The sequence below is a fragment of the Vombatus ursinus genome, unplaced genomic scaffold (genome assembly GCF_900497805.2).
Source record: "Vombatus ursinus unplaced genomic scaffold, bare-nosed wombat genome assembly UNPS02014830.1, whole genome shotgun sequence".
In the NCBI taxonomy this organism is placed as follows: domain Eukaryota; kingdom Metazoa; phylum Chordata; class Mammalia; order Diprotodontia; family Vombatidae; genus Vombatus; species Vombatus ursinus.
In genome coordinates, this window is record NW_020954608.1 from 45,621,559 (window position 1) to 45,629,486 (window position 7,928).

The window sequence follows — 7,928 nt, forward strand, 5'->3', positions numbered from 1 at the left end:
GATAGATAGATAGATAGATAGATAGATAGATAGATAGATAGATAGATAGACAGATAGATAGATAAGTGATACATAGAGCATTTATCCTTTAACTTATGTCAGTCACTATGTTAAGTGCTGGGCAATTATAAGCAAAGAAAAACAAATTCCTAACCTAAAAGAGCTTACATTCTTGCTGGTAAGATGGTACAGAAGTCTGGAGAATGCATGGAACAAGGAGTAAAGTGAGTATGCTTGAGGACCCTCATAAGTAGTGGTATAGGTGGGGACTTACTCAACAAAAGACTGTGCCTCAGGGCACAGGCCTCTCCAAGGTAAAAAGGCTTTTGAAGAAGGGGTAAAGTAGTCTAGATACATTATGGATCCAAGATTGAAGTGAGTGTGCCTGGGGCCCCTCACAAAAATGGTATTCCCACTAATGACAGATTCAGCAATCAAGAGAGCAGGCCTCGAGGTGGAGGCACTGGGGAGGATTAAGGAAGAAGAAGAATGCTAAAGAAGGTAAAGAAGAGAATTGGCAAGACAAGGCAAGGTAAATATGAAAACACAAGTGAAATAGTTGAAGACTAAGGTAAACTGAAAGAGTAAATTTGTGGGTAGAACAAATTGGTGAAGTAAATAAGACACTAAAAAATAAAGGGGGAAAAGTTATTGAAACTAAGAAAAGGAAGATGGACTGGGCTTGTCAAGTTTGGGGGGGCTTTGGGGGGAGGAGAGAGGTGTTGGCTGCAAAAATTTTAATCTGTTTCTTAGGGTTAATATATAAACACCTGCAAGTAGCTTTTTAAAAAAGGAAAAATCTCTATCAGTATGGAGAACAAGAGAAAATGTCCCAATGACATGAGTGTGCAAATTTTGAATTTCTGCCAAAGAAGAGTAACAAGTGTCAGCATTCAAATGTAGTACTCTCTCTCTCTTAGATGAGAAAGTGAAAGAATTTAAGGAATTCTTCATCTTCTTTACATTGTTAGGGATAACAAAATGTTCCCAAAGAAAAAAGAAATCAGGTTTCAATAGTGGGGAAAGGGGGATCTGCCATAGAAAAGGGGAGATCTGGGCCTTGTCAGGAGGTTAGAGAATAGCATAATGACAGACAAAAGAGAAAGAGAGGGAAAAGGATAGATATTTTGAGCTTAAAGCGCAGAAACCGATTTGAGGATATTGAGACAAATGATATTGTAGAGCCAGAGAAACTATGGAGTGAGATAATATCCAATATGCATCAGGGAAAGAATGAAGTGGTGGTTGATGAATCCATGCTCAGGAGTACCAGGGCAGTTATCCACTAACTTATAAAATTATGAAGAGATCTATTGTCTTCCTCGAGCATCTATTCAAGACATTGCAAAGAACTTCATGATTACCAAAACAGATGGCTCCAATCCACATCTGTTGATTAATGTGGGCACAAATGATGATACCAGAAGGAACCTGGGAAGTAAAAACTATCAGTTTTAAGCAAAAATCTGAAGAGCATAGGGCAAAGGGAGTGTTTTACTCACTAAGTCCTTTGAAGGTGAAAAATCCCAAAAAGAAAAATTGATTTGGGAAGTGAATAACTGGTTAAGAAGGTGATGTCTAAAAATGAGATTTTTATTTTGGACCATATAGATTTGTGCTCAGAGATGGAATACACCTAACAAAGACTGATTAGAATGTACTTTCTGAGTGTATTAAAAAATCTAATCCAAAAGGTTTTAAAAGTAAAAAGGAAAGGGAAGGGAGAACACTACCTATGTAAATCCACCAAGCTAGCTACCATAGAATGTAGCTACAACAAAGAAAGAAGGATGGCAGCTAAGATCATCAGAAGCTCTCAACAAACAATAGCCAAAAAAGAGGTCAATGGCAAGCCTCCCTGGGACCAGATATCAACAGGGCCTAGAAGACCTAAAGCAAGATTGAAAATTGGATATTACAGGCATCACTAAGACTAGGTGGAATGAACACACTGACTAGCATGGAATGGCTTTATGGAATGGCTTATTCAAAAGAAACAGAATAGGATAAGGCAGCCATATTGTATATTAAGAAGGTATATTCTGTGAGAAAATCTAGAGACTAGAAGAGGAAACACAATAGAGATAATTTAAGTGCAAGTCACTGGAGGGAGAATTCACTGGAATGTACTATGGATCACGTGGACAGAAAAGGGAAATAGATGAGTTTGGAAAATAGATGATAAATCTGACACAGAGGGCTAATATAACAGTAATGGAGGACTAATTATACAGACATAATGTAATGCTCTCTGTCTCTCTCCGTGTCCCTGTGTGTCTCTATCTCTCTGACTCTATCTCTGTCTCTATCTCTCTGCTTGTCTTTTCCTCTGTCATAGTCTCTCAGTTTTTCTATGTCTATCTCTGTGTCTCTTTTTTGTGTTTTCCTGTGTCTCTGTCCCCCTATCTCTGTCTATATCTGCCACTGTTGCTTTCTTTCTGTGTCTCTGTCTCTTTTTTCTCTGTGTGTATATGTGTGTCTCTCTGTCTTTCTCTTGGTCTGTCTCTGTCTCTGTCTGTCTCTCTGTCTCTCTATATATTTTTGTCTTTCTCTCTGTCTTTCTTCCTCTCTCCTTTCTCTCTCTCTCCCCTCCCCCCTCATATGTAGTAAGCTGGTAAATTCTTGAATCTCATTCTGACTAACAGGGAGGAACTAGCTGCTGACATGGAAATGACAGGAACCCTGTAAGATGGGGGTAAGGGGTAGGAGGGAGAGTTATTACTCCATCCCAGAGTCTGTGAAAGAAGAGAAAAAGTCCCGACATAGTTTGACACATACCCTAGACTTTCAGAAAATATGTTTCCAGGAGCTCAGAGGATGGATAGGTAGAATCTCATGGACTAACATTCTAAAAGGGAAATTTGCCCAGAAAGGATGAAAACTAAAGAATAACATTTTTAGAAAACAAAGAGAAATAATTCCAACAAGGTGGAAAAATAAGAGCTATCCAAAGAGACCTATTGAATGTTCAGAGAATCTACCAATCAATAGATTTTTTTAATGTACAGTAGAGGGCAGGTAACAGAATATGAAAAGAAGAGCATGACATAGTCTTGTAAAATGGTATCAGGAGTACTATATCTCAGAACGAAGCAAAGCCGGCCAGGAAAGCTCAAGACAACAAAAAAGGGGGATGAATATGGTTTTTGTTAGCTATATTGGAGGGGAAAAAAAAAGAAAGATCAAAGAAGGAACAGGAGCTCTTCTTTGGACAAACAGGATGATGAGGATGAGGATGATGATGATAGCTAATATTTTTATAATGCTTAGCCCTGTGCTAAGCACTTAACAATTATTATTCCATTTAATCTTCACAACAATGCTGGGAGGTAGGAGCTATTATTGTCCCCATTTTACCGATGAGGAAACTGAGGCAAACAAAGATTAAGTGATTTGCTTAGGGTCACACAGTCAATAAAGCTCAGAGACTGGATTTGAACTCAGGACTTCCTGACTCCAAGTCTGGCACTCTACACACTGTACCACCTCGCTGCCTTTATGAGACCTGACAATAAAGTGAAGACAGAGTTGCTCAATTCACATTTTGTTTCTGTTTTCTCTGCCAGAGAGAATCACCTTTGCACTGGAGAGAACAGAACAAAAATAGCCAATATGGAGTTGATCCCCAAGTAAGTAAGTAAGAAGATAGCAAAAGAACACTCACTTTCCTCTGATGAATTCAAAGTACCTGGCCAAGATAAACTGCATCCTTAAGCACTAAAAGAACCAGTGAATATGATTTCTGAGCCATTATGATGAGTATTCAAAAGCTCAGGGAAAACAGGAAAGGCACCACAAGATTGTGCCACAAAAGTTGTACCATTTTTCTTTACAGGGAAGATAACAGCATTTGCAATCTGTAGGCCACTGTGCTTGACTTTGATTCCTGGGAAAATTCTTGAGTGGATCATTAAAGAAACAGTTAGTGAACATTTAGAAAGGGAAGTAATGATTGCAAAGGTTTTAAAGAGGCAGCATGGCCTAATCAAGATCAGATCATACCAAACTATCCTTATTTCCTCTTTGTTAGGGTTATTAACCTAGTAGTGGAAGAAAATGCTGTGAATGTAGGATACCTAGATTTTAGCAAAACATTTTCTAAAGTATATCTGGCTACTCTTCTGAAGAAGGTGCAGAAATGTGGCCTAGACAACAATACAGTCAGATGGATTTAGAAATGGCTGAATGTTCAAACTTAGAGAGTTCGTGGAACCACATTAATGTAGCAGGAGGTCCCCAAGGAAGGAATCCAGATCCATTAAGCATTTTTAACAATTATTTAAAGACATAAATGGCATTTTAATCAAATTTGCAGATAACAACAAACATAAATGTAAATTCAAAAAGATTGTGACAGGTCAGAACTTTGGACTGAAGCTACTAAGATGGAACTCAGTAAGGATGAATATAAGGATTTATTTTTTCATTCAAAAAATCAACAAGTATAGGATAAGGGAGGAATGCTTAGACAGCAATTAGTCTGTAAAAAAGAGCTAGGGATTTTTGTGGACTGCAAACTCAATATGAGTCAGCAGTGTGATGTGGCAGCCAAATAAGTTAATGCAGTCCTTTTTGGGCTATGTTAAGAGAGGCTTAGCTTCTAGGACTGAGGAATTGATAGAGCTCCTGTCCTCTGCCCTGGACAGAACACATCTGGAGCATTGGGTTCAGTTCTTGATATCACAGTTTAAAACCAGTAAACTGGAGAACATGAAGGGTTACCAGGATTGTGAAGGGCCTCAAGTCGATGTCATGTGAGTATGGATTGAAAGAACTAAGAGAAGAAAAGACCTTGGGGGAGGAAAGGATATGATTGATATTTTCAAGTATTTGAAAGGATATTATGTAGAAGAGGTAGAGAAAGAATTAGACATGTACGGTTTGCCACCTGGAAGGTAGAACTAGGAGCAATGGGTGAAAATTTCAAAGTTGCAAATTTCGTATTCGTGTAAGGAAAAACTTCATAAAATTTGAAACCACCCAAAAGTGAAATGGGCTGCCTAGAGAGATGGGGAGGTTCCTCCTCATTAGAGTTTTTCTAGAGGAGGCTCGCCGACCACTCATCAAATATGTTCTGTGGGGATTGCTTTTCACATATAAGTTGGACTAAATGACTACGGAGATAGGTCCCTCCCAACTGTCAAATTCTATGCTTCTTATTTATATACACTGCTTTTGTCTACTATCAATTTTCAGCTCTTGGAAATGGATCTCCTTTGAAGGGTTGATTGGATGACGTGAACAAAAATCATACAGGAGAAGCAGGTGTAAAAGAGTTGTGATACACATGGTTAGAGTAGCCCCACAAATGAAACCATGGATTCTTCCAAGTACAAGTCCATTATACCATATCATTTGCTATTAGAGAAAAAAGCATTGTCAAGATATTCCTCAAAGCAAAGCTATCTGTCCTGTGTGATACGCTGGTGCCACATTGGTGAGATAGTATTGAAATGACAATATTTGCTATTGGTCTCTTCTTACCTTCACAATGATTTATTCAGAGGGTTCTGGTTTGTATCTCTCATGAAGTATTTTAACATTGCACTAGGTAAACAGAGTATCAGCAGATTTCCTGTCTTTCCTGGGTCATTTTTCCTGATTATATAAATGTTTGCCTTAATCCTACCTCTTCCTCTGTACTTTTTTGAAATGTTTTTCCTACGCCTCTTGTCTGCCCAGGGTGAGTGTGTTAATTGCTGGATAAAATGAAGATGAAAGAGTACCAGTCTTTTATGACTAGTATCAGGGTTACGAATATCTGAGCATCATCATATGTTTTGACTGCATTTACAGTTCTCTACCTAGTGAGCAAACAGCCTACACATGTTAGTTCACATTACTAACTGATGGTTCCAAATGGATGTGATGCAAAACCCTCATTGACAATGAGCCAGGAACTTATGCTTCTGCTTTTGTGGTTTTTAAAAGTGGGAAATGGGCTGTCAGGTCTCATGATTTATCAGTGTGTTGTTTTCGGCTCCCAACAAATCCATGGAGAAAGAAGTCTCAGCTGAACTTGAATTCTCCTGATGAATTTTCCCACCATCCAGACTATGTTGTACTTGGCAAATAAGATTCTGAAAGTGGGAAAAATGTGTGAAGCTCTGGCCAGGACATAGGCTGTGATAAGCTTAAATGGATTGAGGAAGAAACAATTTATGCCAGTTGCCATGCATGCATTTAAAACACACACACACACACACACACACACACACACACACACACACACACGTATACTTGAGCAATGCTACAATAGTTTAAAAAATAAGTGAAGCATTAAAATAAATATCAATGCTCTTCCAAAGCAATTAAAAATTGGGATCATTTACAGAGATGAATATTGGGACTAAAGAAGCATGTACCATTGAAACTGGAAAGAAATAGGTCACTAAAGTTTCTCTTTTTTAATCCTATGTCTTCAACCACAAACAGTTCCTTTTTTTTTTAACGGCTTTGGCTCTAAACCAACATGTCTAAATTAATCACTAACATAAATTATCTTTCTTTAGGAGAACTACACTGCAAGATTTATGTTGCCATGAAGTCTTAAGTCAACAAGCACAGCATTTTGTTTGGGGTTTTTAATAGTAGCAAAATCCTAGAGATTGAAGTCCCAAGACATGTTCATTTTCCTCAAACCCTAATGCCTTCTTTCTATGGGGATCAGTTCAAGATATTTATAGTTGTTGAGAGACTAAAAATGAGTTCTAGTTTTGGTAGATAGATTAAAAAGGTTGATGCCAATTAGACATCTTCTGGAATGCCTTTCAATTCAAACTAATGAACAATTACATGAGTCATTTACAAGTTTATTAATTCAAAGGTAAAGGACAAATGAGAAGCAGCGCACCAACCATTCCCCAAAACCCAACAATTTAACACTACTAGTTAAAGTGATTGTCTTATATTCTATGTTGTATATTCCAAAGCCATCTAGACATACCAGTAAAATGTTGGTATTAAAAAGATGAGGCTTTGCATCTATGGGAGGCTTAAGATTGTTATGAATTTTATAATTCCCTACAGGAAATTCAGCTGGATCTGCTATTTTACTTTTGGCCCAACTTAACATCCATCTGTACAATCTGTCCCAGATACATATCCTTCAAAGAAGAATAGAAGTATGAGATAGCATGAAGGCAATCTATAATGGGAAGAGAAGATGGACTAGTTATATGGTAAGTGCAAGGGATAATAAGGGGACATGAAGTGTGTTCTACTGGTGCCCTCATGATGTCAAGAGAAAGCAAGGAAGGCTTTATGCACATTAGGTTGTCCTCCAGGGCTGAACTTATAGGAGAGAGTCATGCAAGATGGGCAGTTATGGGTAGCTTACAGTCTGCATTGTTGGAGGGAATTTCTAAATAGATGATATCACAGATTTTATTGTTGTTATTCAGTTGTTTAAGTTGTGTCAGACTCTTCATGACCCAATTTGGGGTTTTCTTAGCAAAGGTACTGTAGTGGTTTGCCATTTCCTTCTCCAGCTCATTTTACAGATGAGGAAACTGAGGTAGACAGGGTTACATGAGTTGCTCAGGGCCACACAGCTAGGGTCTGAGTCTGGATTTGAACTAAGGTCTTCCTGACTCCAGGCCCAGTACTCTATCCACTGCGCCACCTACCTGCCTGATATCATAGACACATTCTACTTAAAGTGACAGACAATGGTACCCAAAGGGCTGACCACACACAAGTCAAAGTAGCCAGCTATATAGCTGGTAAGATGTGCTCAGTCTATGAAGTCCCCCATGCTCAGAAGTATCTCCTGCAGAGTTCAAAGCCTTTGCAATCTAGCATTGCAAAGAGTGCAAGATTTGGACCTGGCTTCAAATATGGACTCTGCTATTTGCTAGCTGTGCATGGGCGAATACATTATTAATCTTGCTATACCTCTCTTTGTGGAATAGAGGTTCTCATCTATG